Source organism: Vombatus ursinus, unplaced genomic scaffold, assembly GCF_900497805.2.
Source record: "Vombatus ursinus unplaced genomic scaffold, bare-nosed wombat genome assembly UNPS02014820.1, whole genome shotgun sequence".
Taxonomy (NCBI): Eukaryota; Metazoa; Chordata; class Mammalia; order Diprotodontia; family Vombatidae; genus Vombatus; species Vombatus ursinus.
Window position 1 is genome coordinate 10,751,725 of NW_020954598.1, and position 26,751 is coordinate 10,778,475.

Consider the following 26,751-nt stretch of genomic DNA (forward strand, 5'->3'; position numbering starts at 1 on the left):
TTAAAAAGGCATTCATTTACACAAGCTAGAGTTGCTTGCATTTTATTTGACTTGAATTTTAAAAGTCCATTAATTGGTGAGTTACTTGATTTTATTTTTTTTTTTTATAAAAACTACTCATTTAATTAGCACTCTGTCCCTAGATTATTTTAATGCTTTCAGTTTGAAGAAAGCATTTTGGCTTTAAAAAAATTAGTTCATTTCTTTAACTCTTGGGCAAGAATGGTTAATTTCGTGATGCAAATTGGCAATTATACAAGATAATAGTGAAGCTACAGTAATGTAGTTTCTTAATAGCAGCTGTGGCATCTCATCATTAAGAAGCTCTAATAGTCCAGCTATTGTATTCCTGTTCAGAGTGTCTCTACATCACTTTTACTTGCCTTTGGTTCATTAACATTTTTAAGAGACCATAGAAAGTGGAATTATATGTCTGAATGATGCCTGTAAAATATTTGTGATTGAATGCAAATGAACATATTTTGAGTACCAATTAGGAGATTGATTTAAAATGATGTAGACAAGAGCTGGCTATGATACTAAGCTTTCTGTTTTCATTTCTGTCAGGGAACAGTTCAGAATTCATTAAAGAAAAGAGATCACATGGGCATTTGCACTTTTTTTTTTGCACTGGTGGATGGCTGTAATAGACTGAATCAATCAGCAAATATTTTATTTAAGACCTCCTATGGCCTAGGCACTGTCCAGGGTCCTAGGAATACAAATTCAGAAAAAGGTAGGTCGTCTGTGTTAGGAAAATTATTTTGGCAGAGTAAGATCAGATCTTAATAGATATACTTTAAAAAAAAAGTTAACATCTAACCAGGATGACATCAGATGATGGCTACACCCAAGATAATACCTACAACTTGTGTAAGTCTCATGCTGACTTCCTATTGGCACCTTCCATGATCTCCTTTCTCTTCTCCACCATTATTTCAGTTGTTATGGAGTTTACATACAAAGTAAATGAAACTGTGGTCTTGCATAAAAGCTTCAAAAAATCTATGGCATTCAAGCCACAGGTATTAAACATGAATACAGAATTTATTTTCTGGAACTGAAAATTTATAAAGGAGAGAACAAAACCAATATGTGTATTTTTCATGTCCCTCCTAGTATTCTTCTAGGTCCCATGGAATCTTTTGTTATTGACAGTATGTAGAGTTGAAATATAGAATGGAGAACATATCCTCATTTTCTTATGTAGAAATCTCACCTGTAATAACATAAACATTTTTCTTGTATCTCACATGGATCAGTAACAGAATTAATGGAATCGTGTTCTGTTCATCGGCTTGCTTGTCAGGTTTTAATATAAACCCACATCCTTGTTCAATGAAGTGAAAAGAGAAATGGAACTTTTTTTTGGCCTGTAAAGCATTTTAACTGTGATGAAACCTACTTGCCTTGATTAGTTTTAGAACAGAGCATTGGGAATCTAGTTGCTATGGTACAGTTCTTTGTGACACAAAAATATATTCCACTTGAAAACTGAGACATCTTTCACTATATTGTTAAAATGGGAGTGATAGAGAACAGTGCCTTGCAGGTAGTAGGTGTTTGTTAAATAATGAATAAGCAGGTTTGTGAATAACTTCAAAGTGCTACCTTTGGAAGTTACACAAGAACAGCCTGGCTACTAAGAACCATTGTGCTATATTAGAAAGAGCACTGGACTAGGTATGAAGAGACTCAGGTTATAGCTGTTTTCAGTGGTTTTCAATCATATCTGACTCTTTGTAACTCCATTTGGGATTTTCTTGGCAGAGATACTGGAGTAGTTTGCCATTTCCTTCTCCAGGCCATTTCATAGATGCGAAAACTGAGGCAAACAGGATTAAGTGACTTGCCCAAGGTCACACAACTAGTAAATATCTGGGGCCAGATTTGAGCTCAGGAGATGAGTCTGCCTGATTCCAGGCCCAGCATTCTATCCGTTGTTCCACCTGACTCCCATTAATGATAAGAGACTCCAGTTATAATCTTGGCTCTGCCATTAATGACAAGAGACTCAGGTTATAATTCTGACTCCACTGTTAACTAGCTGTGCAATCTTAGGTGAGTCAGTTTACCTCTATGGGCCCCCTTTCTTCTTCTGGAAAAAGAGACATACAAGATGGATCTTCATTGCTCTTACAGTGTTGACATTCTTCAAGCTACTTATTGAAATGAGGAAAATCAGAGGTCTGGAGTTTTTCTCACTAATAGGACATCTGGCATGGAAAGCTAACCCCCCCATCCCCCTTTTTTCATTTGATTATTTTCAAAGTGGTGGATAAGGAAGTGAAAGGAAATCCTAATTTTCTTTTTTCACTAGAAAAGGGAAAAAGTAATAACAACAGCAGTTGCATTTTACAGTGTCTTTATGTTTGCAAAGTGCTTTACAAATATTATTTTATCCTTATAACAACCCTGGGTGAAAATTATGCAGTGCTGTTTACATTTGCATATTAAATTAAGTTCTACAGCTTCCATTTTAAGTAACAGAAAACCTTGATGACTAGACCAGTCACATTAAAACCAGGTCAACAAATATTTGAGTGCATAATTGGAATAGTCACAGTTTTAGTTTATTTTAAATTTTCATGATTTCCCGTAGCCTAACTTTCTTATTCAGTGGCAAATCAAATTGAATCTCTGTTTTGTCTCTTTTAGATTATAATTTCCTTGAGGGCAGCAATTGCCTTATTACATTTTTGTATCATTTGTTCATTCAACAAACATTTATAAGTGTTTAACGTAATAGGCTCATAGCTTTAGTGTTGGGAAGGAGTTATCTTAGAAGTCATCTCATCCAACCCTCCTCATTTTACAAATGTTGAAGCCAGGCCAGGAAAACTTAGGTAGTTTACTCATGGTCATAAAACTAGTAAATATCCAAAACAAATTTTAATCAGGTCTTAACTGTTTCTGAGTCTGGCTTCCAAATCTGCTATACTTTACTGACTATGTTTATGCCAGCATTCTATTGGGGAGAAACATCACATTCACAGATAAATAACTATAAAATATTAACCAAGTAAATAAAATTTAATTGGGGCACAGGACATGTGTAGCTGGGGGTTCAGAATCGACCATGTATAGGAGATGGCAATTAAACTGATCCCTGAAGGAAGAAGCTAAGGATTCTAAGAGGTAAAGATGAGGAGAATGAGAAAGCATTATAGGCAGATAGCTTGTGAAAAGTTAGCCTTGCCCAGCATGGTGCCTTTAACATAAGTGGGTGTTTACTAAAATATGAGTGAATGAAATAATGACTGTGGACTATTGTTATCAACATCTGGAAATATGCTTCTGTTTATGTTTTAAAATGTATTTTTCTGTATTGTTTAAAAGGAGGTTTATGCCCTCCACCCCTGAAAAGGAAAAAAAACAAAAAACTTGTTTGACTAATAAGGGAACCCAAGCTGGAATTATGCTCCAACTGGCAGGCCTGAGATGAAAAGAAGTTATATAATAGAGATTGCCTATGAATGATATTGGAGGTTTAGAAATGATAGGTAGCATTAGCCAGAAACAGAAGGCAAACTCTGCAGGTAGACTATACTTACAGAGCCTACCCTAGATGGAGTGCTGACTGTGCTTTTTTTCCAGCCCCTTTAGTTATATTTTGGAACAAGAGAGGATAAAGGAAAATTAGGGACTGGCATGACAGCTTCTGTCAATGATGTATTCTTCTATCCCTTGATTTGGGCTTCTTTGGATTTTCTGACCCCTTTGGCTTGTTCCCAGGCTTTGCTAAGCCCAACATCAGCTCCTGTGTATAGAATCCAGTATAAACCACTCACCCTGCAAACCTCAGTTACTGTTGCTATTATCTCCACCGGTGTGAGAAATTTGTTCTGTCTTTTTTTTTTTTAAACTTTTGGCTGTTTGTGTTGGACTACTTTGTTTTCAATACTTCTAAAGCCATTGCACAGCAACACTCCCCCCATTCAGCACATAGTTACATTCCTTCTCTCTCTCCCTCATCCTGGCAGAGCTGGTTCTGATTCATTCACTTACGGAAACTGTAAGTGAAAGAGATGATCCTGGGCCCAACTAGATAAGCAAAATACAGTCCCACATAAGAGTGTCAGCTAAAATTTGAGAGTGGGGTATGTCATTAAAGAGTTGAGGTCTACAGGTCAGAATTCATTTGAGTTTTAGCAGAGACTTCACATGCCCGTAAATATAGAATTTCTGAAGCTAACAAGCCTCCAAGAGCCCAACCAATTTGAAGTCATCTTTCATGAAATTCCTAAATGAGTCAAGTTTCCTGCCTTCATGGATATAGAAACCCATGATTATCTCAGAGTCTAGTTGTAGATGCAAAGGTATAATTTATGGTTATTTATCATATGAACTACAAAATTCTGTTGCAAGTGTGATAAAAGTATATGGTACATTTATGCCCATGTTTATTATATACGGGCCCCAAATGTGTTTTAAAATATATGCACAAATCTCAAAAAATGAAAAAGTCGCGTAATAGACCATTTGGTTTGAAGTCGGTTCTGCTATTATTTTTGTGACTTCTTAACTTCTCTGGGTCTTAATTGTCTAATGAGTTGGCCTACATGATCTTTGAAGGTCCCTTCCTACCATTAAATCCTTATTGTTGTTCATTCATGTCCCATTCTTGATGACCTCATTTGAGGTTTTCTTGATAAAGATACTAGAGTGGTTTGCCATTTCCTTCTCCAGCTCATTTTACAGATGAGGAAGCTGAGGCAAACAGCATTAAGCAGCTTGCCCAGGGTTACACAGCTACTAATATCTGAGGCCAGATTTAAACTCATGATGATAAGTCTTCTTGATTCTAAACCCAGTGCTCTAAGTCATTGTACCACCTAACTGCCCATAAGGTTATAATATGGGAATATAATTTGCCATTGAAAAGCTCAGTTCCCTATGGAAAGTAACATTTTTGAAGTCTTTGAACCTCATTTAACTAGAAATACGCAGCTGGATTCCTGCAAATAAGAATGTAGTACTTGACCCTTATAACTCACGTGAGAAAAAAAAAATATGTCCTGCTGCTATAGCTCATATATAAAAATGTGTATATCATAAAGTAATTATGAGCATTTATATTAAAAAGAATTTTATAAAATGTATGTTAAAAACCTTTAAAATAAACCCAACACTGCACTGAACACATATTAGATGCAAATCAAATACTTGATCATTTATTAAGTGCCTGCTGTGTATAAGACACAAAGGTTCAAAGATCTCTCTAAAAAAGACCTAAACCCTGCTTTTAGGGCTCTTGCAAATTATTTAGGGAAGAAAAGATGTGCATTAAAATGACTATGATATGCAGAGAGTGAGAGAAGCTCATTGGAGAGGCCTAGGCATACTACTCAGAGAAATTTTATGGTAGAGTACTAAGTTTTGATTGGGAGGTTAGGGTAGGGATAATAACTTAATTGGCTCCTTAAGGAAAAGAAGGATTTCAGCAGATGTGTGGGAAGTCCCTTCCATTCATGGGGGTTCTCAGGATCAAAGACTCAGAGATAGGAAAAGACAGTGTTAAAATAAGAGATGGAAAGTGGCCCAGTTTAACTTGAAATGTAGAGTATTTCTGAGATAAGATTGGCCAGGTAGGTGAAAGACAGATGGTGAAGTGTCATAAATGAAAGTATTAGGAATGGTTACTTTATTTGGAAGATAGTTCTTGAACACAGTAAGCTCTTAATAATTACTTTTATGAGTGAATGAATTTTTCCTTGTCAAATTTTTAAATGGAAGTATATTTTATGAAAAAAAAAATCCATGGCAACTAACATCCTTTCTGAGCCATATGAAGTCAGTAAACATAATTTTTCCAGAAAAAAAGTCCAGGGAAAATAGGCAAAATTATAATCATTACTATAACTCACGGGTAAGAAAATTGAGTCTGAGAAGTTGTGACTTGCTCACGATCATACGGATTGCAAATGTGAGATTTATATCAAGGTCTCCTGTTTCAAATTCTGCCACTACATAAATGATATCCAAATTTTTTGTGATCACCGTATCAGTAAAAATTATTAATTTTAATATGTTTATATGTAGATTTGCTTTTAAAATAAATTGTATATGTACTGTTGTATTGATGATTTGTGTGTGTGTGTGAGTGTGTGTATGTATGTGTGTGTAAAATAAAACACAAAAATAGAGCCTGTAGCTCCCTTCCTCCCATGGGAACTCAAGATCCCATCTCTGTGACCCTGATTATTGAGCAATCACTTTTAATTTGCCTGGTCTTAGGCCTGCCATGCTACTTCCAGGTCATCTGTTACGTACTTAATGCCCCCTTTCCAACTCAAGCTTTGAGAATAGTCATCAAATCTCTACCACCATCGTTGGAAAGGAATTATCATCCATAGTGCTCATCGCCATTCTATCTGACTTACCTGTCTATAACATTTCCTCCCTGCCCACCTCCACCCTCTGTGTTCTATTTTACCCCATTAGAAAATAAGCTTCTTGAGGTCAGGAACTGTATTGCTTATTTCTATTTGTATCCCTAGCACTTGGAACACAGTTACTAGAAAGTAGAATATGCATTATGTGCACTTAATAAATACTTATCAAGTCATGTCAGCAAGCCTTTATGAAGCACTTATACTATGGCAGAAAGTATGCCAAGTACTGGGGATATAAAAAAAAAGGCAAAAACAACCCCTGTCCTCAAGGAATGTACATTCTTATGGAGGAGACAACGTGTAAATAACTAGGTACATACAGAATATATACAGAATACGTAAAGGTAATCTGAGCAGTCTTGAAGAAAGCCAGGAAAGTGAAAAGGTAGAGATGAGATAGAACAAGCCAGGCAAGAGCGCCAGCTAATGCACATAGGCCCATAGGCAGGAGAGGGAGTATTTTTGGTGAAGTATGAGGTGAGAGCCTTAGCTGAGGTCATAGGGTGCCCAGAGAGTCTTGAGAAGAGACAAAAGGTGTAGAACAGAAGAGCTCCTGTGGGAAGTAGGCCAGCCAATCAGTAATAGGGAGGGCAATAGAAAGTTTGCTTTGCTCCAGCTTAGATTAGATAACATAAATATGCATCAGGCTCTGTAAGTGTAATTCTATGATTTCCTCCACTTCCATTCAGTACCATGTGAATAGGAGTGAAGAAGCTAGATGATTTTGTAATCCAGGTTGGGGCTTGGCAGGGCATGATCAGACCAGGGGGCAATAGAATTATGGGTGGAAGTAGATGTAGAATTAAGCTGGTTCACCACAGGGTTGAGATAGAAAAGGGGGAATGGGGGTTGGAGAGTATAGCCCAGAGATATGAAACACGTATCCCACAACACTCTCAAGTGCTGTCTGAACCAGATTAAAATGCATGTGGGAAATATTTAACAAAATAAATAAGAATACAATAAAACATAGATAATATTACATCTTAATACTAAGTCAATATGCAGCTCAGAGGGATGCTTATATATAGATCAGTGGTCTCTGTTTCTGTTTTGAGTTTGATACCATTGGTGAAGTCCGTGCAAAAGTGAAGGCCTAGGAAACAACTAGGGGGTAGAGGGATTGGAAGCTATGATGAGAATGAAAAACAGTGATAGGAGTCAAAAGGCAGAAGGGAAGAGAGAATGGTAGAAGGTTATGATCAGGTCAAGGAGTTACAGAGTTCATGGACATGAAAATGGAATACTTGTGGGTGATGGTAAGAACAAGGGTATGACCATTTCTGTGGGTAGCTTCAGTGGAGTAGAGGAATAGGTCATAGGAATGGAATCAATCAAGGAAGTGAGAAATTTGGATATTTGAGAGGGTATAAATATACAAGCAGCACTTTATGCAATCCCCTTACACCAGGGCTTGAAATGATGAGGATGGAAAAACTGAATCAGGTGTTAAACTCATTGAGAAAGGAACAAAAACATTCTCGGGTGGGTAATAGACCACCAAGATCCAGATTGGGTGAGAAATTTGGATAGTATGCACATCAAAGGAGGAGAAGTTCATAAGGAGGAATAACATGGACAGACCTGTCATTGAGAACAATCACAATGGTAGCTGTGAGGAGAATGGGTTAGAGAGGGAATAGATTTCAGGGAGAGAGACCAATTAGGGAATTAAGAAGATGCTGCAGTAGTTCAGACTAGAGGTCTTGGGTATGTTAATAGAGAGCTAGAACCCTGAACTAGGGTATGTTAGTAGAGGAGAGGATTGCCCGACGTGGTTGGTGATGTGGAATGGGGGAGGGGGACGAGCTGAGGATGACATTGAAGCTAAGAAATAAGTGACAGGGAAGGATGGTAGTGTCCTCAGTAGTAAGGCAGAAGTTCTAAAGATAGTTGGGTTTGACATACAGGGATTATAGTGAGATCTGTGATACACATCCATGTTTGTACATACTGTGTGACTGTCTTTTATACTGGAAAAAATAGTATGTGGATGAGTGGGGGGGAAAGGAGGCTCTTAATCACTTACCCTTGAGTGCAAAGCCTTTCTGCTGAGCTGTGTTTGGAATAGTCCCAAGGTGACCCTGGAGAGATCACTCGATGACACAGTATATAAAGTTTTGGGCTTGGAATCAGACCCTAGTTGAAATCTTGCTTCACATACCAGCAGTGTGACCCTGTGCAGGTCACTTTATGTCTGTGTGCCTTAGTTTCCTCATGTGAAAATGGGGATAAATAATAACACCTATCTCTCAGATTTGTTGTGAAGACCAAGTGAGATAGCATATGTAAAGCACTTTGTAAACATTTAAGTTTTAGAAATGTATATGTTATACTTTATATATGTATATAAGTTGTGTAATCTATGTATATAATAATGTAAATACACATATGTATATGTTATGTGAATGTATATACAATATGTAAATGCTACCTATTATTATGATGATGTGAGAAGGAGGGTGTGAAAGCACTGACTGAGCACTGAGGCATTTTTCCTTCTGCAGCTGCTTTAGGTGCCTGGGTCTCTGTTAGGTCATACCCTGATGGACTAATGTTGGGAGGCAGTTGGGTGAAGTGTTGAGCTCCATTAGGTGGACAGGGTGATGTAATTATGTTGGAGATAAATCCTTGCTTGGTTCTCAGTGTTAGAATGAGGCAAGAACTATCCTTCCCCCTCTTTAATTGATCAGGAACTCCTTAGATGGCATGCCACCATACCCACTTTAAAGACCACTGAACTGTACAATCCTTCCCATAGAATGTAGCTTTTTTTGAAGGTGGGATTGTTAAAGTTTTGTCTTATGTCCCCAGTGCCTAGCACAGTGCCTAGTACATAATGGGTGATTTTAAAATGCTTGTTGATTGATTGCAATCAAATAAATGAGGTAGTTTCTATTTAATGGCTGAAAAAAATGATGCCTTACATGGCACTTCACCCTTTACAATATCACAGTTTCCTTGTCTGCAAAATAAGATAACATATGTGAAAACATTTTACATACAGTGAAGTGCACTGCAAATATTAGATTTTTGTCATAATATGAGGACACTCTGCTCCTAGCAGGTTCACTTTTGCATGATAATAATAGCTGGTATTTATATAGTACCTGCTATGGGCCAGGCACTGTGCTAAGTGCTTTACAAATATTATCTCATTTAATCCTCACAATAACCCTGAGAGGTAGGTACTGTTATTATTCTCATTTTACAGTTAAGGAAACTAAGGCAAACAGAGGTTAAATGACTTGTTTAAGAATACACAGCTAAAATCTGAGGCTGGGTTTGAACTCGGGTCTTCATGACTTCAGACTCAGGGCTTTATCCACTGCACCCATCTATGATCAATATTTTTTTCTCTGCCAAGCCAAGGTAGATCCGTGGTAATCAGGGAGTGTGTACAAAAAAAAAGTCAGCCTTTGTGATTTGTCTACTTTTTAATCCCACAGACCTCCCATAAAAACCAGTCAAAAAACCAAGCCTATCCTGTAGCTGCCACACCCAGTCATTATTGCACTCTGGGAGGGGGAACTAAATGGGAAAGGCCGAAACAAGAGAGGGAGGACGTTGCCTCATTGTGATAAATAATCAATCTGCAGTTCAGTGCCACAACCCTAGGGCTGTTTGGGATGCCTAGGCTCAGGTTTCCATGATTCCTTTGGGAATCCCAATCCCTATTTTGAGAAACACCAGACCAGAAGATTGAGTGTCATATTTTCAGCAGAGTAGTTAAAGGTGCCCCTCACTTTCTGGCAGTGCTCAGATAATCCCCTTATTTTGAAATAAGCCAACTTTTTCAACTAGATTTCTCTGTTGGCTTTTTTATCTACCTCAATGTTCTGGAAGCTTGGCTGTATCACCTTTGTGCCAGCCTCAGCCAGAGGGAGAAATACTGTTGAGGGGGAATGAAATGTTTTTCTTACTGTGTTCATATTATATATACTTTTTACCTCTTTTTTAACTATGACAGAAACAAAACACCTCAAAATTATTAAATTTGACATTTCTTCCCTCTTTGTTTACAAGTAAATAATTTGGATATTGGATTTTTTTTTAAGCAAGCAGTTTATGGATCATTTCTGTGTTGTACAGAACTGCATTGTTCAGCCAGAGAGCAATTTCTACAATGAAGTTTTGCTAATGTAAGACATGAACTATTTCGATATATTGATCCTCATTTCTCAAAAACCATGATTTTAGAAATGAGTTGAGGCTGGGAGGTTGGTGGCTAGGGATTTGCTGGAAGAGGAGAGGCGAGAGAAGCTGGATTAGCTTTCCTGAGAAATTTTTTCAAGGCTGTGTTCAGTTCAATCAGTTACTGACTATAGTAGAAACTGGCTCATCAGATTTCACCGCCTTTCAGTTATGTACAATAGTAATAAAACCTCGAATGGAATTGTTGTGGTCTTATTTTTATCAGTTAGGAGCAGTAATGCATTTCAGAGCTGAACACTTTTAGCTTAGCTATTGTTCTGTGGTTTTAATTTTGGAATCTCTGTTAGCTTTTGGCATCCTCTCCTTTCATACTTTATTAGAAGGAATATGAGACAGGTTTCATTTTCCCTGGCCCTTCCCACCTCCAGTAAGATGCCTTTATTGTGTGGTTTGTTGGAGCAGGCTCACTTATCCTTACTACCATTTTCCTGTCTACCTAAGCATGAGGTCTTAGTTCTCCTCCTGGAGGTGACTACAAGCTTTTTCTGCTTCCTTATCTTCCACTAACAATCGTAAAGAGGGAAAATCACGCCCTTCACTGCTTTCTTTTTAAAGTATACATTTTTGATGCCTTTTATCTTAATATCACAGTCATTTGGATAGAGGGAGAACATTCCTCCCTTTTAGTTTGAACCCTGCCTTAAGATAATGAATAGTCACAAACATTTGAGACAGTGACAGTACTTGACAGTATCTGCCCCATCCCAACCTGCTAAGCCCATTGCCTCTGCCAGGCACATCATAAAGCCTATTGTTAGAGGGAACCTTAGAATCCAAAGAAGGTATATTGTATCATCCCTTTTCCAGAACCTTCATTGGTTTTTCTGTTACTTGCAGTTCAAGCTTCCTGTTAATGGTCTTTTCATTTATATTGTTGTAGTCATTTTGTGTCTATTTATTTATACACGTATCTGGTTCTGCTTGCCGTTCTGCATTAGTTCATACAAATTTCCCCTGTGTCTCTGAATTCCTTATTTTGGTTATAATTATTAAATTTTTTACTGCACTATTAGATTTCATTAATTCACATATCATAGTTCTTTTCAACCATTTTGCAACTGAAGAGTCTCTGGTTTCCAGTTCTTTAATATCCCGATGCTGGTGTGTGTGTGTGTGTGTGTGTGTCTGTGTCTGAGTGTGTGTGTGATCCTTTTTTATGGCTTTTGATTGAGGGGGAAGGATGTATATCCCAACAGTAGGATCACCTCATGCTTTTTAAGCTAAACTCTGAGCCAAGCAGCAACCTGTTTCTTGTTTTGTTGCAGAAATCACACATTTAATTCAGGTCCAAAGTATTTATTAAGTACCTAATGTAATAATAATGATGATAATATTTATATAGTTCCAAGCACCTTAAAAATATCATCTTACTTGATCCTTGCAACAGCCCTGAGAGAGAGGTGCTATTATTATCTCCATTTTATAGTTGAAGAAACTGAGGCAAACAGAAGTTAAACATTCATACAACTAGTAAAGGTGAATTCAGGTCTTCCTAACTTTAGGGCTAGTTTTCTGCACCATTTAGCTGTCTCTGATGTCCTGGAGAGAACATGATAGACATGACACAGTCACCCCTGTTTATGAGCTTACAGTCAAATAGAGGGAAAGACATGTACACAAATAACTGACACAGTGTTTTAATATATTGTACTAATTGTAATAAAACAATTGTGGCAGCTGTAAGTTTTTATAACTCTGCCAGAGTAGGGCAGAGTAGGGCTTGAGAGATGAAGGACTATTCCCCAACAATGGTTCAGTCCACTTAAGCTCACCACTTGTTATTTCCTCACTGTCCGAGGGATAGGGAAGTCCACTGGACATCATTGCTTGGTACTGAGTCAGGTAGAAGGCTTTGTTTTTGTAGCATCTCCTCGTTTGTAGCGTAGGGTAGCCAGAAACCTTTGAAGCTTATTGACTCTACTACGGCCATTTACACAGGATTGTAAAAAATAGTGGTTTGATGGCGTTGTTTAGTAGAGTTAATAGAGCTACATTGGGTCGAAAATGCACATGGCCTAACAGTTTAGAAAAACGCGTTGCCAAATGGATACTGACAGTAAGAGACCTTCATCTTGTCTGCACACACTGATTTTCTTGGAAAGAAAAATACTCTTATCAGAGAGAAGTGCTAAATCACATCAGAGACGACAGGAACATAAAATAATAGAAAGCCAGGTTGTAGATAGCAGTTAGTCTGAAGGATATTATATATATATCTTAAAACGAGAGAGGTGCCATGTGTTACAGTGTTGACTAGTCTTGGAGTCAGGAAGGTTTAGACTTCCTGTCCGTCTCTAACACATATTTGGTGTGGGACCTTCATCAGGTCCCAACTCAATGCAACAAGCAGCTCTTGGAGACTGTAGAAGTTATAGGTGAGTTACAGATTTGCATTGATAGTGAGAGTTTAGAAAATACTGTGAGTAGTCTGTATTGATAAAATCTGTCAATCATTCAGCATTTATTAAGTGCCTACTGTGTTGTAGGTACTGTATTAAGTACTGTGGATACAAAAAGAAACCCCCCAAGCTCCCCAAACTATGAAATTATTAGCCAAGCCCACTGAAGGAAGAGCATCTTCCACCTTGCAAAAAATTACAGTCTCATAGTCTTGGATAGAATTACTTCCTTATAGAAACAATATAAGATTGACATTTAACAAATTCAGATTCAATTAGCATTTATTAAGTGCCTCATGATTACTGGGGATATAGAAACAAAACCAAAACTGACTTCACATAGCTATTTAAAAGGACTCATCAAATAAAACTTACATAGATTCTTTTCTTTTTCCCAGATCAGAATCAGGGATAAAAGCTAGAAGATAATTAAGAAAACATCTATTTCAATGGTTCTTTTGTCATGGACCCTTTAGGTATCTGGGGAAACTCATCTCAGGAAATTGTTTTTAAATGCATAAAATATATAGGATTATAAAAGAAACCAATTATATTGAAATACAATTATCATAATATTTTTATTAAAAATACAGATTCTTGTCCCTCAGGTGAATAACCTGTTACCTACTCTGCTCCCTCTCATTTTACAGATAAGGATACTGAAACCCATGGGAAAATGACTTTGACCAAGGTTATCAGCTAGTTTGTGACAAAGCTCTGGTCTCTGACCCTCTGGCAATTTTTATCCATGCTTAAAAATTCTGGAATATTGAATAAATGGAACAAGAAAATTAGCTGCTCTAATCAGAGTTTTTCCCTAAAAAATATACATGTTTCTTCCAAAATTGATTGTATCCCAGATACCAGCTAATCGTTCTTATCACTCTTTGACCTGTACATTCCAATAAAGGGGTATCATTCCAAATTAACTAATAATATCCATTTTTTTTCTTTGCATAATCCATGTTAGAATTATCTCTGATTTTCACTCCTTGTCATTATCATGAGGCAAAAATTTGGATGCTAAAATATTGGAATCATTATTATTTTAGTGTTTGGTGAGGCCTTCTTTAAAAGCCTTATCTGAAGAGGAGGGTAACCATAACTAACTCTTTGATAACTCTTTGGGATGGTCAAGCTAGTCTTTGAAACACGGACAGTATCAAAGTCAGCCTGTCTGTCTGTCTATCTGTCTCTCTCTCTTTCCTTCCTTCCATTTTCCATCTTTGTGTCCCACTCCAACCAAGAGGGATATAAGTAGTAAACCACGATTGAAATAGGTTTCTTTGCCAACAGTCCAACGACTTTCCAAAATGAGCTTGACTCGACCTTCATTGACTGTACCTTCTGAGATACCAGAGTATCTTTCACTGAAGTACCTTAATAACAGAAATGGTAACTCACTGCTAAGCACTACTACAAAGTTTGTGAAACATTTTGTAACATATTATCTCAGTTGAGCCTTGCAACAAGGCTGGGATACAGTTATTGCAGGAGTTACTGTCCCTGTTTTATTGATGGGGCAATTGATGCTTATCAAGTGATCTGCCCAGAGTCTCACAACTGGGAAGTGTCAGAGGCAAGATTTGAACCCAGGTCATCCTGCCTCCAGGTCTAGCATTCCTATCTAATTTCTCATGCTGCCTCTCACTTAGGGTGAGGTCTACATAAAGTACATGGCCACTTAAGAAAACATTTAACTTACTTCAGTTGCATGGCATAGTTTCTGTCATGAGATTAGGACTCGTTGAGTTGCATCAGATTGCACCTTTATTAATAAATAACTAAGCCTGATCCGGCCAAAGGGCTTTGGCTTGCTTTCACTGCCCGGCTTCATCCTTGAGTTCATAATCTGGTGGAGGACAAGGAACTGTTTATTCTTTGCTTCAGCTCCTTGGCTTCCACTTCCAATCCTATAGGGAAACAGCTTGTTTTTTTACTCCTGGAGTAGCTGAATCTCAGGGCCACAGGAAGCACACCCTTGAAATAGAGGGCAGCTTTGGGACTTAGGAAAACATTGCCATGTGATTTGTGAACCAGTAAGTTTTCTCATCATCTCCATTTCATTCCGTTTGATAACTGTTCAAACTTTAGTATATTAGCACTTGTTTCAGGAAAGAGATATCCTTTTAGGTAATGCCCAACAATGTGGTAGCTCTTGTTTGTATCTGATAGTGGGGTCTGAATGCATTCATGCTTGGGTACAGTATAGGTATAGATAGGTAAATTATCCACACCTTCGGAGTTCTTGGCTAATTTTATCAGTGGTTGGGTAATAGCTGTGGGATTCAACTTTCTGTCTATTCAGGTGTTTCTTGTGTGAATACAGATCTGATACATGGTTGGGTAATGAGCCATTCCCATATACTAGTACTTGATTTAGAATTTTGCTGTTTGTTGAAAGTCTGCCATTACATGACTGTTATGTCTTTGGGAAATATCTCAAGAAAGTCTTTTTTATTTTACTTTGTTTTTAAGTTGATTAAAAAAGACCACATTTTAACTGTAAAACTCTACTTTGGAGAGTATTTCTTAGATTGTTTTGACTGACTCTGTATCTTCCGTGAGACTCTGCTTGGCCTTCTGGTTCAGTGAATATCCAGCCACTCCCACGTTATTTGTCCAGTGAGAGGTACAAAAGGTTTTAAAAATCCAAACAGTAAACATTCTGGTGACTCCCAGGAAAGGGATGAGCTGGATGCTGTCCATTCTGGAAAGGGTTGTCCTTTGGTTTGGAATGGAAATGGTCCTGATGTCAGGAGTTGATAACCCTGAGTTTATGATCAGCAATCATGAATGGAATTGAACTTGTCAGCTGTCAAGGTCGAGAGTGGCTCTAAGACTGTTGCTTATACTACTCTTTTTGTGTTGTGGCCCTGCTCCTACCTTAAAAGCAAGAGCCTTAAGGTGGTGCCTTCAGGGCCCCAAGTTGAGAAGATGGTTGGATTTACAGCTGAAAGGAGACTTGGAGATTATCTGGTCTAACCCCCTCCTTTTTATAAATGAGGAAAGTGAGACCCAGTGAGGAGAAGAAAGTTGCCTAATACCAGAACATCACAGTAGACTTTGGAATTTGAAGGCAGGTACTCTGATGCCACATCCAGGGTTTATTTTATTTCTGGTGTAACCTAGGTGATCTTTCTCAAGTGCAGTTGTGACCTTATTACTCCCTTGCTCAAGAAGCTCCCATGATATTGTCTCTAGAAATCAACTACAGACTGTGGCATTTAGAGCCCTTCATAACTGTCTTTCCAGACTAATTACTTGCTACTCGCCCTCTCAAGCAGCCCAGTTGCCTGCTTGCTATGCTCTAGTACCCAAAATGTAATCTCTCACCTTTGCCTTTTCTCAGGATGCCCTTCACCTCTGCCTTTTTGCTGTCCCCTGTTCCGTTCAGTACTAAGCTCAAATGCCACCTTTGGAAGAGGCTTTTCCTGACTCCTCCACTTTTTAGTGCTTCCTCCTTCTTGAAATTACTTTATATTTATTTCGAATTTAATGATTTGGGTGCATGTTTTTCCTCCTGCTCCCAGTAGAATGCATGCACCTTGAAGGCAGGGGTTGCTTTTTGTTTTCTCTTTGTAGGCCTTGCACCTTTCATAGTGTCCTGGAGCCAACTAGGTAGCACAGTGAATTAAAGGCCTAAGATAGACTCGTGCCTCAGACACTTCCTAGCCCTGTGACCCTGGGTACATCCTTTAACTTCTTTTGCCCTCATTTCCTCACTTGTAAAATGGGCATAATAATAGCGCCTACCTCGCACGGTTGTTGTATCAAGTGAGATAATATTTGTAAAGCATTTTGTGCACGTTAAAATGGTGTACAAATACAAGCTACTGTTAGGGACAGACTCAGAGTAGTTGTTAATAAATGCTTGCTGGCCTGAAGTTTTGTCAGATCCTCGTCACTGACTATTTTGAGCAACAAAGTAAGAACTCAGATTAATTTATCACCTCAGGTTCTCTATTTGTACTTCTCCTTAGGAGAATTTAGGGCTTTAGTTATAGTGAGTTGCAGTTTATTCTCCTACAAGGTAAAAAAAAAAGCACATGAGCTTTTATGTCTAAAGTAAAGAATGCCCTTCTGGATTCATTAAGCTGTCTCTACGTATAGAAACTGGGAATTCCTTAGTAAGAGGATGTTCTGTTTGGCTCTCTGTCTCTCTCTGTGTCTGTCTTTCTTTCTCTCTCTCTCTCTGCCTCAACCCCGCCACTGCCTCTCTCTCCCTCTCCTTTTCTTCTTTCTCCCACTTTCTCTCCCTTCTCCCTCACCCCATCTGTAGAGTTGGACTTCTCCCTTTAGTAGTCCTTTGCTCTTTGCTTTATACAGTACTCTGAAAACCAGGCATAGTGGGGCTTCCCTAGTGCTTTACTGTCCCTTCTGCATTTAGGCTATATTTCAGGTCACCCAGTAATGCTCTTGTCTAACCAGATTGGGCACATACATGACGGTGCCTTGGAACTTGACAAAAAGGAGGTGTGGAGAATGGGTACGGAACTTTACCAGCTGGCTGGTTCTTCCCTTGAACATCTAGACAGGTCAGGACTTACACACACACACACACACACACACACACACACACACACACACACACACTCTAATAGTCAGCCTTCTTATAAATCTCCAGAGAAGAGTATTCCTCTGCCTCTGTTTTACTTTAATATATTTCATAAAAAGGTCTAGCCCTGGTTCCCATTACCTTAGTTTAACTCTGTTCCCACTTTCTGTAACAAGTTGCATCTGTACTGATTTCATTTATTAGGAGTTAGCTACTCAGATCATCCCCACCCTTCCTTCATTGTTTCCAGGCCCATTATTTTATCATTTCTTCATAAGACCTATTTTCCAACTCATAGTTTTTTTACCATTCTTAGTTGCCAAGTTTTCTGGTCTAAAGTCCTCAGTGCAGAATTTTTCTTCCATTTTTGGTGTCAGCCCTGTAATAATCTAAAACATTGATTAATCTTCATATATGCCTACCACCATCCTGAATATTGCTCTCATAATTTTGTCGGCAAAGCATATTTACATGAAGGGAACTTTATTTTCATTTTGGTTCTCATTATGCAATTCCCAGATGAAGTCAAATCAACAAATATTTTTGGGCATTTTAAGAGATACTGTGTAGAATGGAAAGAAATATGGAGAGATGGTCCTTTGTCCTCAGGGAGCTTCTCACTCTAACTATTGAGTCTTCTGCTGGGAGATGGAATTTCATGGAAAGTAGGTAATGAACCGAGAGACAGGTGTCCAACTTTCCTAGAGCAGCCAAGGAGAGGCAGTGGGTGATTGGGTAGCTAAGATTTATTTAATTTAATTTAATGTTTTATTTTTCCCCAATTACATGTAAGGACAATTTTCAACATTCATTTTTTAAATTGAGTTCCAAATTCTCTCTCTTCTTCCTCTCCCCCTCATTTAAAAGGCAAGCAATTTGATATAGGTTATACATGTGTAATCATGCAAAATATATTTCCATATTAGTCATGTTGTAAAAGAAAACACAGACTAAAATAAAAACCCAAGAAAAATAAAGAAAGTTAAAAAAAATACATGCTTCAAACTGTATTCTGATTCTATCAGCCCTTTCTCTGGGGATGGATAGTATTTTCTATAATAAGTCCTTCAGAGTTGTCTTAGATCGTTTGTTGCTTTAGAATAGCTAAATAATTCACAGTTGATCATCTTACAGTATTGCTGTTACTGTGTACAATGTTCTGGTTCTACTCATTTCACTTTGCATCAGTTCACATAAGTCTCTTCACATCTTTTGGTAGCTGAGATTTAAGAGAGAGACTATGTGACTAGATTAAGTATGCACATTATAATAATAAAAGTATTCTTGGGGTGATGGCTAGACTACTTGCCAATGAGTATGAGGTTACAAAGACAGAAGCCCCACTGTGATTTGGAGCCATTTGATAAAGTGGCCATAGCACAGTAGAAAGAACCCTAGATTGTCTTGACATCTCCCTCCCTGGCTCTTTCTGTTTAGCCACCCAGCCTCTCTCATAACATCATCCCTCTGAACCTTGAAGGAGCTAGTTCTACAGTAAGTAATTATAAGCACAACATGAGAAGTGTCCAAGGGAAATGACTGCAGTGCTAATCTCGGGAAGTCCTGCTCTCACACATAATGCTGATGAGTCACTTCTCAGTCCTTAGGCAAATCTGTAGGATTGGAAGTTGCAGAGTTGGTAGAGATCTGTGGTGGTTCAGTTTATAGAGTTTGGACATAGGAGTCAAGAAGACTTGAGTTCAAATTCTGCCTCAGACACGTAATAGCCGTGTGACCCTAAGCAAGTCACTTAACCTCTTTCAGCCTCAATTTCCTCATCTGCAAAATAAAAATAATAGCACCCACTTCCCAGGGTAGTCGTGAGGATCTAATGAGATAACATATGTAAAATGCTTTACAAACTTTAACACTATATAAATATTAGCAGTTATTGCCATCATCATTATCATGCATTTCTTATATCAGTGAAATCACAGGTCCATCTCACGTATTTTTAGGGAATGATTAATCTTTTAATTTTAGGTAATGATTAATTCTCTTAATTTCAGAAGTCTGTTCAAGGTGCTGGCTCAATGGATACAACTTATTATTGAGAGTTGAATAGAGTAGCTCTCCACATGCACTGTTTTTTAATCATCCTGCCATACCTCTTAGGTATCTTTTTTAAGGTAGACAGATCGAATCTTTTGGCATAGGCAGTGATGAGGAAACATGGGAATGTATTTCTATAATTTATCATTCTTCCAGTGCCTTTGTTATTTATTAGCTATCTAGTCAGAATTTTCAGAATGAATTCTACTCCTTGGTGCAGAGGATAGAATGATGGGATGTCCGATGTATCCAGACCTATTTGATCATTTGTCTCCCTAATGCAGCTCAGAAGCACAGGCAAATTATGGAGTTCAGAAGCAGATCTGATTCTCTCATATTCTTAACTAACTGTCCACCCCCTAGCTCTCAGGAGAACACTCTTGGATACCAAATTGGGTGGGAGCTGAAAAAAGCCACTGAAAGCCACCTGTGCTGGTGATGAGACCTATTCCTATTGCACTGGCTTCATCTAAAGCAGAAGTCCTTGACCTTTCCTGTGTCAGAGATCCCTTTGGCATTCTGCTGAAGCCTCTTGACCCATTCTCAGAGTTGTTTACTTTTTAATTCATAATTGAAGGGTATGCTAATTTTGAGTTAGGTATTAGTGAAAAAATGTAATTGCCCCCCATCCAAGCTCACAGATCTCCTGAAATCTATTTCTAGATTCCTCTGTGCATCCCAGTTTAACCTAAAAGTAACCAGGCAGTCATGTTTGTGGATGACAATTGTGTTCTGTCCCTTACCCTTATTTGTGTGAAGCTTTTCCTCTGAGCTTCAGGTTCCTAAGCACAGTCAACAAAGATGTTTTAAAGTACCTAAGTGCTAGTCACTTTGCTAGGTAGAACTAGGGATACAAGGAAAAAGAAGGAAATACCTTTTGGAAAAAAGAGCAACAGGGAGCACTGATTGAGCTCCTTTCCAGATATCCCAGGGATTGGAGACGCCGTTTTCAAACCAGGTTGCTCCCTATCCCCAATCAGGAGCGTGGTCTTCTTCTGAATGATTTTGAAAAACCCTTTCTCAGTCTTTTCCTGAAGCTGCCCCTGTAAGGGCTTAATATAGCACTATTGTGGAGTAGATGAGTAAGCCCAACAAAACTGATGGCTGTAGTAATGATGATCATAATAAAAAGTTGATGACCCTTGGAACTAGGAGCATGTTATTCTGATGATTATTATTCCTATGTGTTGTCCTGAGGGTTTGTGGCAACACTGGCTTCCAGTGAGGGAATTGTAGGCACTCTCTGAGCAGCCAGGATGAGTTTTGTTCCTAGATCAGCAACATAAAGGAGGCAGGTGTTGGATAGGTTTCTTATTTATTTTTTGCTTAAGCAGTGGTTATCTCTGATCCTTTGTGCCAGGGGAAGGTGGCGAGTAAAACGTCATAGACAAGTAGGAGTCTTGAGTCTTGGATAAATCCTCTGATCATTCCATGGATTTCTATTTCCTAATGTGAACCGGTACTGATTACATCCCTGGTTTTCAGGGTGTGCCTTACTTTCCTCGTGAGGGAATAACACATGATTTTAAGTTCTGACACATAATAGTACTTCGGTGCACATGTTATTGTTTTGACCTGTGAATCTGGAGCATGAATGCAAATCGGTGGTATACTCAGCCTGTCATAAAACACTTGCAGTGCTTAGCACAGAGTTGTCGTTCAGTTGTGTCCGACTCTTCGTGACCCCGTTTTGGCGTTTTCTCGGCAAAGATACTGGAGTGATTTGCTGTTTCCTTGGGCGCTTAGTGTTTGTTGACTGACTTTAATTTGGAGTATGGCTACAGCATCCAGACGGTATCAAACTTCTTGATATTTAGAATTGTGGATCATTAGTTGCCTTGGTTTTCAGCAAGCTATGATGTGTAGTGTACTCTGCGCATGTATATGCATATATTAATACACACGTATACACACATAATATGCGTATGCCATTTCGTGTTTTTCTTAGTGTATTTAATAGTGCTTAAACATCCCAGTGAACTTCAAAAAACTAGGTCCTGGTAGAAAACCCATTTTTGAAGTGTCAAGGCTCTGTTGGCTATGATGTAAGCTGTCTCCTATGGGACAATGAATATAATGCTGAACTTAGGAAGACTTGAGCTTGAATCTTCCATCAGATACTTATTAGTTCTGTATTTGGGCAAGCCACTTAAGCTCTGTTGGCCTGTTTCCTGATCTATCAAATGGGTAAATTTACATCTGCTGCACTTATCTCACAGAGTTGTTTGGATCAAGGGTGACAAATGATGTTGTTATTGTTTGTCCTTCTTTCTTGAAGAAAAGCATGACATCTTGGCTTGCAAGTGAATTGGATTTAAGTGAGGCAGGGCTGTGCAAAGTCTCCAGCCTCACTCTCTCCTTCAGAGTCATCTGGGTCCAGTGGCAAGATGTAGATCAGAATGACTGGAGATGGCCCTAGATACAGTGAAAGGTCTTGGCCTTTTTATTCTTTCCCAGATCTCAGTTTGTTTGAGGCAATGACCATTCAGTGATTACTAGGTAAGAAATGAGTCAAAGAATGGCCTCTTCTACCTAGTCTCCCTCCCCCTCAAAAAAAAAAAAATCAATCTAGAAGGGAAAGCATTTTGTAAAACTGAAAGAACTTTATCAGTGTGGCTATTGTTAATGTGTAAACACACACAAATATATAATTAATATATAGACCAGACCCTCTACCTAGACATATGTGACAGTTTAAGTAACATTCCCAGCAATCTCTCTAGGTTGGTGACATGAAAGAGCAGAAATATTTTTATTTTATAAATAACTTTTGGGAGTGGCATACCCAGATTTTTTTAACTTGCTGGGAATAGCGAGTATATCATTTGACTTTCCAGTGATTCATGCCCTATCATAGCATCCCAGACGTGCTTTAGCAGCTTTTTGTGTTCATTTTTGAGTGTGTATGAGCCAGAAAGGGCTTTCTTATTAGCTTTCTCTGTTTCACCAACAAGTTTCATATAGGCTCATGGACATCTCTCAGGAGGAATCCAGCTTAGGCCCTGATGATTGTATTAAGAATTGCATCTTATAAAATGGATATTAATACCATCCCTTTGCTATGTAATGCTCACAAACTTTTTAATCCTAAATCAACAATAAAAAACTCATTTAGACTGGCACAAAATGAATCTCTCTCTCAGTGCCAAGCCAGCAGCATTTTATTTAACAAATGTATCATCTTAATTAGCAAGAATCCAACAAGCCATTTTGAATGTCTACTCTTTTGAAGTCTGAATCATCAATGACTTAATCCATTCCATAATTGTTGTTTAATTTCCTTAATGCATCGTATCAGAAAACACTGTTTACTCCCTTGAATATAAACTAAATAAGTTGGAATGATGGAGAGGAAAACAATGACTTCTGAAAAATTCCTTCCCTAAGTAGTTAATGGATTAATCAGTGTTGTTTATTGAACACCTGCTATTTGCCCAACCCTTAGCCAGTTCCTGGGAGTTCAGTGAATTGAAAAGAACAATAGATTTGGATTCAGAAAGGCTTCTGATAGGGTGTGAAGAGGACCCCTTACTAGTTGTGTAATTTTGGGCAAGTCAATTAAACTTTCCAAGCTTCAATTTTCTAATCTGGTGATGAGGATAATAGTACTTGCATTATATATCTTACAGGGTTATTGGGAGGCTTAAATTAGTTGATAAATTTAAGATGCAATATGTTAGCATAGTGGAAAGGCAATGAAATTCATTGAGGAAACATGCTTAGTGTTTCCAACACAGAGGCCCCATGCATAGTTAAACAATGAGTGTCCATGTGGCTGGTGTAGCCTACACTAGGTGTAAAATAGTAATGGATGTAGAATGACAGATGTAAGAAAGAGGAGGCAAAGGAATAAAGGAGTCATCTCAGCAATTAAGGAAGATACTTCATAAGGGAAATATTGTGGGCACTTCATGGGTAGATTATGTATATGGGTAAAAATTGTGCCCTGCTGGAAATCTTCCCTAAAGGAGACCAACAGACATATGTCCCATTAGTATGTTTCCTACATAAATCTTATGTACCAAAGGGTATACGGTAAATAGATAACAGACCTTTATTAAATGCTTATTATGTGCCGGACACTATTCTAGGCCATGGTAACAGAAAGACAAAAGTGAGACAGGCCTTTCCCACATGAAAAAAAAAGTATACGTATATTCACACATGTATATATAATGTATATAAACCATAAAAAGGAATATACATTTTATATATATGACAAATACTTCAAATAGCATATGTTAAATGCCTAATGAGGTGGGCAGATAAGTAAATGCTGCCCAAATTTAGAGCTAGGAGTTGATTAGTGAGGGTTACAGATTTTGGAAAATGAGTTGACCCTTACGTATCACTTAAATGTTGGCAAAAGTTTCCTTACACATAATTATTCCACTGGGTCCTCCTTGGAAAGACTTCATTTAAGCAGGTAGGTTCTGAAGGACAAGACTTAGAGAGAATACAGAAGGTGCTCCAGGAAGAGGAGATGTTGTGGAACTGAAGCTAAGGGGAGATTGGGGTTTGGTCTGCTTAGGGATTCCTGAGAGGGAGAGAAGAGAAGGCTAAGGACAGAACCTTTGAGGATTTATTGATTTTTTAAAAAAAAGTGGCATTTACAAAGTTGTATTTTAGCAAGGCCAATTTGGCGTGTCAAATTAATTAGAAACTGGAAAGACAGATCCTGGTTAGGAATAAATTGTACTAAAGTGAAGGGAAGTGGTGGGAATGGAAAAGAAGGGGTGGATGAGAGATTTTAAGGAAAATATCAACAGGCACTAATGATTTTTTGATATTATGGGAACAGGAGAGTGGTAAGAAAGGATTTACCACTATAGAGCTTAGTAGGCACTCAATAACTGTTTATTGACTGAATCAATCAATTTCTAACAAATATTTACTTATTTGTAGATCTGCTATGGGTGATATAATTCAGCATGTTTCTGGCCTGCAACTGTTATTCATGTATTTAGAGGATGAAAATTGTCTTTAGAATAATGCGTGACCAGGCTGCTACATCAACTTTATTAAAAATATTTTAATGTCAAATAAGAATTATTTTGGAGTTTCTATTATTTTTTACTCTTCCTTTCAGTGGATTAAGAAAAAGAACATTAGCCTCTAGTCTTAGTCCTGGCTGTTATTAATTAATTGTATGACTGGGTTGAATCATTCATAGAATCTTAGCTTAAGCTGGAAGAGACCTTAGGAGTCATCTAATTCAATCATGTCCCGTCCCCCCCCCCCCCACATACACATTTTACATATGAAGACACTAAGACATAGGGATGGGGGTTAAGTTATTTGCCCAGGGTCACACAGGTACTAAGTAGCTGTATGTGGTTACTCTGACTCCATCTAAATCTGTTTATTATTTTTGTGCCTCTGTTTTCATACCTATAAAATGGGATGGCTCTTCTCCTTAGCAGACATGGAAGTTGTCACCACAGAATGAAATAATAAATAAGCAAACACTTTGGAAATAGTCTTTTTTTAAGATTCTTGCAAATAATTTGCATAATTCTTTGAGAATTAATGGAATGTATTTTTTATACATGGTATAATAGAAAAAAATTGCTCAACTGGGATTCTGGAGATTGGGATTCTGGTCTTGGTTTCCCCAATATTTTTCAGCATAACCTAAGGAAAGTAACTTTACCTCCCTGTGGGCCTCAGTTTCCTTATCCGTAAAACGAGAGAGGTTTAAACTAGCTGAGCTAATAAGTTCTTCGTTTAGAGGCTGGGTGGACATTTGTTTGGAGTTTGTAGGGGAGTTGATTCATGCTTCAACTTCAGTTCATGCTTCAATGTAGGTTGAACTAGATATTTACAGTCCCATCTTCTGAGACTCTGGGAATCCTAGATAGGATTAGTAAGTTGCTGCTTGTAACCAAAAGGCTTCTCCCCTATTATCCCATCTGGTAACAATCTTCTAACTTTATTTATAAAATCCATAGGATGATAATAATAATAATAATAATAATAGCATTTATATGGTGCTTGGAAGTTTGCAGAGCACTTTACAGATATCTTATTTCATCCTCATAATCATCAGCACAATGTTTATGTAGTGTTTACTGTGTGCTAAGCACTCTGCTAAGCACTTTATATTATCTCATTTGAAACTCACAACAAACCTGAGAGGTTGGTACCATTATTATCCTTATTTTACAGATGAGGAAATTGAGGCTGAATAAGGTTAAGTGACTTGTCCAGGGTGACACTACTATTACTTAAGTGTCTGAGGTCAAATTTGAACTTGGGTCTTCCTGACTCCAGGTCCAGTGCTCTATCTACTTGATCACCCAACTGCCTCAGAAAGAAGGAAGATGTTAGTAGTGGGAGAGACCTTAGTAATAATCTAATCTAAATGCCTTATTTTATAGATGAGGCAACTGAAACCCAGAGGGAGAAATGATGTCACATTGTTCGCTAGTGGAAGAACTAGGATTTGAACCCAACCGTCCTGTTGCCCAGTCCAGTGCTGTTTTCACACTCCCATGGATAGTGTCATCTTTAGATGACAGACCCATGTGGTGGGCCATCTGGCTCAATGTGAAGTTTTAATTTTGTTTGGCCTTTGAACTCCACTGGTCTTGGGATCACCTCTGTGCCAAGATAAGGTATTGGAATAGGACTTCGGTGAAAGATCTAGCAAATATGTCAGTGCAAAAATGACAGACAGTGAAGGAGGCAATACTGTTCTTGTTGTTCAGTTGTTTCAGTCTTGTCTTACTGTCCATGACTCCATGTTGGGTTTTTTTGGCAAAGATTCTGGAGTGGTTTGTCATTTCCTTCTCCAGCTCATTTTACAGATGAGGGACTGAGACAAACAAGGTTAAGTGACTTGCCTAGGGTCACACAGCTTGTTAAGTGTCTGAGACCAGATTTGAACTCAGGAAGACTGATCTCTTTCCATTGCGCCATCTGCTTGCCCCTAGGAGGCAGTATAGTGCAGCTGAATGAATGTTAAATTTGATAGGATCCGAGTTCAAACTCTGTTGTCTATTTCTTGCCACCTGTGAACTTGGACAAGTCTGTCTACCTCTTTAGGCTTTGGTTTCTTTATTTTGAAGTGAGAGAGTCAGACCTCCAAAGTCCTGGCTTCAAACCCCATCAGTGATTTTCAAAGAAAGAG

At 38.2% G+C, this 26,751-nt stretch overlaps 1 protein-coding gene across 8 annotated transcripts in view; it reads left to right on the top strand.

The window, feature by feature from the left end:
• COBL (cordon-bleu WH2 repeat protein) overlaps window positions 1-26,751 on the top strand; it is a 345,422-nt gene that overhangs the window by 77,067 nt on the left and 241,604 nt on the right. The window contains exon 1 of one of the 8 annotated variants that reach the window (XM_027837121.1): window positions 15,029-15,048. The exons of the other annotated variants lie outside the window; for them this stretch is intronic. The gene's annotated coding sequence lies outside the window, so the exon portion shown is untranslated. Of the gene's footprint in view, window positions 1-15,028; window positions 15,049-26,751 lie in introns of those variants that run through there. 8 annotated transcript variants of the gene reach the window in all.